The sequence below is a fragment of the Mastomys coucha genome, unplaced genomic scaffold (assembly GCF_008632895.1).
Source record: "Mastomys coucha isolate ucsf_1 unplaced genomic scaffold, UCSF_Mcou_1 pScaffold8, whole genome shotgun sequence".
NCBI lineage: Eukaryota > Metazoa > Chordata > Mammalia > Rodentia > Muridae > Mastomys > Mastomys coucha.
The window spans coordinates 69,947,745-69,955,256 of NW_022196914.1; the positions used below are offsets into that span (position 1 = coordinate 69,947,745).

At 39.6% G+C, this 7,512-nt stretch overlaps 1 protein-coding gene across 7 annotated transcripts in view; it reads left to right on the forward strand.

The window, feature by feature from the left end:
• Pde4d (phosphodiesterase 4D) overlaps nucleotides 1-7,512 on the forward strand; it is a 1,511,116-nt gene that overhangs the window by 1,098,418 nt on the left and 405,186 nt on the right. The window contains exon 2 of one of the 7 annotated variants that reach the window (XM_031359975.1): nucleotides 4,732-4,860. The exons of the other annotated variants lie outside the window; for them this stretch is intronic. The gene's annotated coding sequence lies outside the window, so the exon portion shown is untranslated. The remainder of the gene's footprint in view (nucleotides 1-4,731; nucleotides 4,861-7,512) is intronic. 7 annotated transcript variants of the gene reach the window in all.

Sequence of the window (7,512 nt, forward strand, 5' to 3'; positions counted from 1 at the left end):
TTTTGAAGTTTTAATCTAATTGCATGACCCCCCTACTTCCTCTCACCAACTTCTACTGTATACCTTCCTTGCTCTCTCTTTCAAATTAATGGCTTCTTTTCCTTTGATTGTTGTTAAGTATACACATATACAGTTTATATATTCTTATAAAATATAAGTACAGCCTCCTCAATCTGTATGATGTTACCTACTCTATGCATATGATTTCAAGGTTGACCACTTAGCATTGAATGACCAGTGGAGGAACTCTTCCCTGAGAGGACAGTTTCTAGGAGGACCATTTCTCCTGATCTGTGTTCTCCAGTTGCCTCAGTTTTTTGTCTACAGTCGAGACTCCTATTCCCCATTTTCAAATTGGGATTTCCATTAGTGTCACAGTTATTCAGGTCTTGTTTAGGCAGCCATGTTGATAAGACTTTGTGGGTATAGCCTGTCTGACATTTCTAAAAGACATAGTCTTATGACAAACATTTTTTAAAGTACTTTAATATGAAATGAAGTATACTTTTTTCTTTTATCTTTTATTTATTTATTTTTTATACTCCAGATTTTATCCCCCCCCATTCATCCTCCAACTGTTCCATATCCCATACCTCCTCCTTACCCCCCCTGTCTCCACGAGTATGACTTAAATTTTCCCCCTTCCCTTTCTCCCTCTTGCTCTGACCCTGCTCACTCCAGGTACCTCTTACTCCAGTCCATAGATTTTTTTTATTTGTTTCTCATTAAGAATGGTTGTGAGCCATCATGTGGTTGCTGCGATTTGACCCCATGACCTCTGGAAAAGCAGTCAGTACTCTTAACCACTAAGCCATCTCACCAGCCCAAAAACTTAATTTCTTTTTAAAAAGGAATCCATGCTATAAATGTTTTCTTACAGAGCCACCACTTCTGGGTACGCAGTCAGGTGGATTTTATTTCACTACTTCACAGCTAAAGAAAATAAAAATATAACACTCCATGTGCTGCAGGCCAGAGAGGATACACCTAGCCTGGCTCAATTGTCACCTCCCCTTAAGCCTTTTTAGCCTCTCTCCTTTGGGATGATGCACTTTGTAGCTGTTGTTAGCTATGCCGTTGGAAGGGAATGGGGAAATGAATAGGATTGAAGGAGTGTGGAAAGGTGTGAGCCTTGCCATGATCCTTGGGATTTGCAGAAGCCTTTCAAGTTATTTATGCCGCCATGCGCCCTGTGTCAGTTAATATTTCATCTCTGCTTTCAATTTCTAAACGATAGATGCTTTAAAAAAAAATCAGTGTAAGGTTCTACTTCCTCCTACCCTTCGCCCCATGTCCCCACGCTCCAGACCAACCCTGTTAGCTCTTTTGATTTAATCTTCACAGTCTGTACTCACTGGAGGAACAGAAAATGGATGCTAATATACCAAAATAGACACTTAGAAAACTCTTTTAAAAATGACAGTGCAGCTTCACCTGCAAATAAGAGACGTAAAGGCATTTCTACCTCACCACTAATGACCATAAATATTAACATTAAGGTCAGTTCACAGTTTGCCAGTATTATGCCCATATTTTAAAGTAACATTTCACTTAATAGTATAACACGTCTCTTCAAGAAGATATCTTTATATGTAACATTGAATTTCATATAGTTCTATAAATTACTTTTCTTTCTTTTTTGGAAATAGATTCTTCTCTTATACAATACGTCACCTCCCTCCACTCTCCCCATCTACCCTACCACCTCCCCTCTCACTCAGATCCACACAGGCTCCATTTCCTCTTCAGAAAAGAACAGGCCTCTAAGCGATGACAGTCAAACAGGACAAAACAAAATATAATATGAAAAGGAAAATGCCCTCATATCCAGCTGGACAAGGCAACCCAACAGATAGGAAAGAGTCCCAAGAACAGGCAGGCATTAGAGTCAAAGACACACACACTGCCACTGTTAGGAGACCCATAAAAACACAAAGCCAACAGCCATAACATATGTGCAAAGGACCTCATGCAGACCCACGCAGGCCTTGTGCTTGCCATTTCAGTCTCTGTGAGCCCACATGAGCCCTGCTTAGTTGATTCAGTGGGCCATGTTCTCCTGGTGCCCTCCATCCCCTCTGGCTCCTAGAATCTTTTCTTTTCATTCTTCCATGGGGTTTCCAGAACTCCTAGGAGAAGGACCATATGGGAACCTCCAATTAGGCTTTCTACACACTATCTGGTTGTGGCTCTCTAAAGCCTCTTCCATCTGCTGGCGATGGACTCTTTGAGAATGACTGGACAAGTTGCCAGATCTATGGGTATAGTAGAATATCTTTAGGATTTTTTTCCTTTTTTTTTTTAAATTAGATGTTTTCTTTATTTACAGTATCTCCTTTCCCAGGTTCCCCTCCAAAAGAAAAAAGAAAAAAAAAAAAACCTGTTCCCTCCCTCCTCCCCCTGCTTATTTCCCCACCCCCCTCCTGCTTACTGGCCTTGGCATTCCCCTACACTGGGGCATAGAACCTTCACAGGGCCAAGGGCCTCTCCTCCCATTGATGACCACCTTGGCCATCCCCTGATACACATATGCTGCTGGAGCCATTAGTCCCACCATGTGTACTTTCCCAGATAGTGTGGTTCTGCCTTAAGTCTCTGGGCTATCAAGTCTCTAGATCGTGGTCATCTAACTAGTATAGAACATGGGCTCCCTCTGGCGGCGTGGCTCTCACGTTAAACCAAGCCACTCCCACAAATTCTTCACACCCAGCAGGGCTTGCAGGTCTGATGTATTGTAGATTGTAGGTGGAGGGTTTTCTATGCATTTTATAGCTTCATTTTAAAATTATTTTTCACTTAATAGTAAAGCACTTTGCTTGAAGATATCTTTGTATGTGATATTAAATTTGTTATACAGTTCTGTAAACCCCTTTCTACAAAAAATTTAATGAACATTTATTAATGGGCAAAGTAACAAAATCTTAGAGTATAAGCAAAACAGTTTTTTGAAGAGAATTAAACTTTAATTTCTCACCACGTCTTACTTGGATAAAAATAGTACAAGCAATTGCTAGGCTAAGAATTAAAGTCAGTTGAATCTGTCCTAAGGAAATGTTACAGTATACTCTGTTACAGTCAATCTGTTTGTGGGTTTATTTCACTGATGCAGCATTGAAGGGGTATTTGTTTTTTTGGGTTTTTTTTGTTTTGTTTTGTTTTGTTTTTTTTGTTTTTTTCAAGTGCCTGAAATGAAATGAGCAAGAAAATAGTGCCCTCTATGAGTGGAAATGCCAACTGCATCTTTTAAATCATGTATTCTAACCTGGAAAACGGTCTTAACAAATGGCCTAGCACAATTAAAATGAGATGTTTTATGCAAGATATTTTTCCTTATAAGTAGTTTGATGATGAGTAAAAGCTAAAAGGAAAAACATGTGTTTTCTGATGTTTTATTAAATTATGCCTCATTAAGTCCTGACATCATAAAGGAGCTCAAACCCTCCAAGAATGCTCTCTGCGAAGCATCACACCAATAGAGAAGGAGCCCGTGCCTTCTAGTACGTGGTTCCTAAATCAGGATGTGTATAGTGGAGCTGGGTAATGTATACATTTACCAACTGTTCTCATTCATTTTACCTCTCCAGTAATCTTACCTCTAAAGATGCTGATCGAGCAATCATGTTTGTTCCAAGTAGGCCAGGGAACTGCTGCAGGCGCTGCCTTTAAGTGTCTCTCCTTTCTCAGCCAGCACCATACCAAGTAGTTCTATATTGTTTTCTCCATGAAAACACCAATGGATGTTCTCTTTTCAATGTAAAAGGGAGTCTCTCACAGTTGTCTCGCTAAAGTCCCACTTCCCTTGGGATTCTCTCTGTTGTTTGGCTCTGCTCTGTCAAGGATGAATTGAGGAAATCATTTTTCAGAAGGAACATTGTCTTTGGCTTTTGACAGCTAGCAGAAGGGACAGATCTCTTCATTTGGTATTCCCAAAGCTTCTGCCATCCATTCCAGAATTGTCACTCACCAGAGCTGTGCTAATGTCATTTCTGCCTTCCCTACACAGATTGTGGGGATTTCTGTGCTTAGCAGAATGTCAAAGATATCAAAGCCCATATTCAGCTGACACACTAATGACAGCCAGAGACATCTGTCATTTATAATGTCAACGTAGCTTTTTCTGTATGTGTACAGAATCATTTTTCTCCACTATGCGCTGTTTCTGTTGTACGTGCTAACTCTGGTGTCATCTACGTTAGTGGCTCCAGTGTCTCAGAGAGCAGACTCTGCCAACAAGCAATGCCTCTCACTCCGGAAAATGACATAACCAAATTCTTTGTTTTTCATGTAATCCAACTGTGTGTGGTGCATCACTATCTATGTTCCATGTTATTGGGGCATACAGAACTGAAGCTCTGGTTCAAGTACTGAGTTAAGGTGTTCTGGTTATAGTGATCAAAACATTATTGCAGGCAATTAGCAAAACTTGTTAATGTTCCAAAGAAAGGGATACATTAGACTTTTAGGATGGAGCCAGATAGCATCTAGAAAACCAAAAAGAGAGAAAAATCAAAACTTTGCCTACTTTGAGTCTTACTCTTTGCTCCTTAGAGTTTCAGAGAAGCATATATGTATGATAAATGTACATTCATTTGTATGTCCTGTTTGCATATGTTCCGATGCCTTTACACCCTCTTGGTAATTTTTGTCCTGGTCTCAGAGCTTTGTCAAATATAATCAAATGGGACCATGAATTCACTGTAATCTTTCCCTTTTCTCTGTTTTGTTTTTTAGGTAAGTATTTTGATATCCTCCTTTATCAATGCTGAAAGAAAGCATAGACCTGACTGACGTAGAACCAATGGCTTAAAAAAAATAGAAACACTGGTGTGAATGGGAAAAACTGACACTCTCCTACTGCTGGTAAGAGTGAGTATAAGGGGCATTCAGACGTGTTGGCTGTTCCTAAGGGAGGGAACTGGCGGTCTGGGAAGATGGGGAATAGGTGGGGAAGAATGTTGCTGCAAAAGTACAGAGAAGATTCTAAAGAATGTTCATGAAATATTCATTCACATCTGCTCACTGACTAGATAAACAGTCCTGTTCTAAGGTGGGTCACCATTCCTTGGCTGGAAACTATTCTTTCAAATACTATTTTTATACCTTTCCCAGATGGAAACAAATGTGATTATTTTAACGATACTCTTTTCTTCAGTCTTTGTCTTTAAAGGGCAGCTAAGGTAGAGGAAATGTATTTACTATTTCATTTTCATTTATACAGCTCTGCTGAAACTTACACATGTGTAGCATGTGATCATGAATGTGGAGATAAAGGCTCCATCCAGATTCTGGATAAGTGAGAGAAATGCCAGCACTCTCAAAAGACTCACTCCTATGTTCTTTTTTCATTTTATACATGGTAACTTCTGTGTCTATGTTAAATAATATGTGAAATGCAATTTTAGTTATTTAATGCGATTTTGCTCAGACCTGTAGTCATTTTTGTGGCTACATTGTGGCTACATATTTCAAGATTGATTATTTATTTATTTATTTTGTTTTATTGAGACAGGGTTTCTCTGTATAGCCCTGACAGTCCTGGAACTCACTCTGTAGACCAGGCTGGCCTCGAACTCAGAAATCCGCCTGCCTCTGCTTCCCAAGTGCTGGGATTAAAAGCGTGCACCACCACTGCCCAGCTATATTTCAAGATTTTAAACATCTATGTTAAATACTGTGCTCATGCTGATACTAGGATAGAACTTCTGATATTAATATACTATGTTTAATATAAATTATAAATGATCCTACATGAGTGAAAACTATATTATTAGAAATACATTTAACATTGAAGATGAACAAGTTGCAAAGGCTGAAATATTTCTGAGACAAGGCCCAGTGGCTAAATAGAGTTCTCTCCAGGTAACATTGGTCTCATCAAGTTTCCTGCCCTCCTGGGTATCATCTGCTTTTCCATCATCCAGCTGTTGATTCAGTTCAGACGCTATGTCTGGTACAAACCCTTCTGCAGGAGTCCCAATACAAACTGGCCTATCCTTGTCCTAAGACATTCTTCAGTAGAAGACATGAATTTTTTTGCTATAGTTGCTATAACAAATTACCGAGACTGAAGATGTAAATTAGAGAACCATTTACTTCCTTACAGTTCTGAAGGTTAGGAGTCTAAGTTGAAATGTCTTCAAGGTTGGTTCTGAAGTAGGTTTCTCTCCTTGGAAGGCAGGTGACTGTTGTCTCCCTGGACCTCCAGGTATCTGTGTTGGGATTTCTCATAATGTAAATATAAATTCTCCTATGCTAGGTTCTGTGCTAATGACGTCATTCTAACTAAATGACCTCTTTAAAGTACTCATTACTATATAACGCCAGGTGACATGTAACCATGTTTCAGTCAAGGACTAAATATGCACAGTGGTTGTTCCTAAGCATTTATCACCAATTAATTTCTTAATTTCTCTAGGTATGATATATGGACAATCACCAAATGTTCTAACAGTGCTTTTTTTTATGATATATTTCTATCAGTAAGTAAAGCGTGATAGTATAGATCTCTTTAAAACAACATGCACTGCACACACATTATTTGAAGATACTGAAACTGTTAGCAAGAGGGGAGACCAGATGAGTGTCCTTTACTTATTTATTGATGATGTCTACTCCCTTATTTTCGCAAGGAAAAACAAAAGTAAAAACAGAAGTCCCAGATTAGGCAGTGTTCAAGCAAATCATCTCCCATCCATTCCTGTGATCCATTCCAGTCAGCAGAGACAATCTGATCTCTGCACCTGGGTCAAAGAGATGAGGGCACTGAAGTGTGCATGCCACCAAGAACAATTCGGACTTCTAGAAAGTCGATACCTAATTCAGGGACATCTAAATGTCAGGTGGACTTTTGTGAACATATTTGTGAAGCTGAGGTGGAAGATGGAATATTCCAGAACTCAAACTCAAGTCCTAGAAAACATTTTGTTTTAAAGAGATCTGTTTGCCTTGCCTATTGGGATTAAAGGGACATAGTACTGTAATTTCAAGGGGTTTGTGAAAGGTGGCAAGAAGCACTTTATTTGTATGTAAGGAAGAACAAGAGCCTGAGGGTATTTTGTGTACATGTGTGAACATATGTACACATATGTTCATGTGTGTTCCCTTAGTGATAGTGGCTAGAGTCAAGGCAGTAGAATAGGAGAAAAAACAAACTAAGGAAAAGGGTGAGCATGTGAGAACAGTATGTGTAAGGTCTAGATGTAGAAAACCATTTAAAGAGGACAGCTTTCTGGAAGAAGGCCTCTGTGACTGGGTTGAAGGACACTCAGGATGAAGCTGAAGCAGGTGGTTGGGAACTAGCAGATACAGCCTTCTAAACTTTATCAAGGAGTTTGCCTTCTATCCAAAGAATGATGGTAGCTGACATGGCCCAGTGGGTAAAGGAACTTGCTCCTGAGCCTAACAACCTGAGTTTGATCCTGGGGATACACAGAAGAGAACTATGCCCTGCAAGGTGTATTCTCACCTCAACAGACACATATTCTCTCTCTCTCTCTCTCTCTCTCTCTCTCT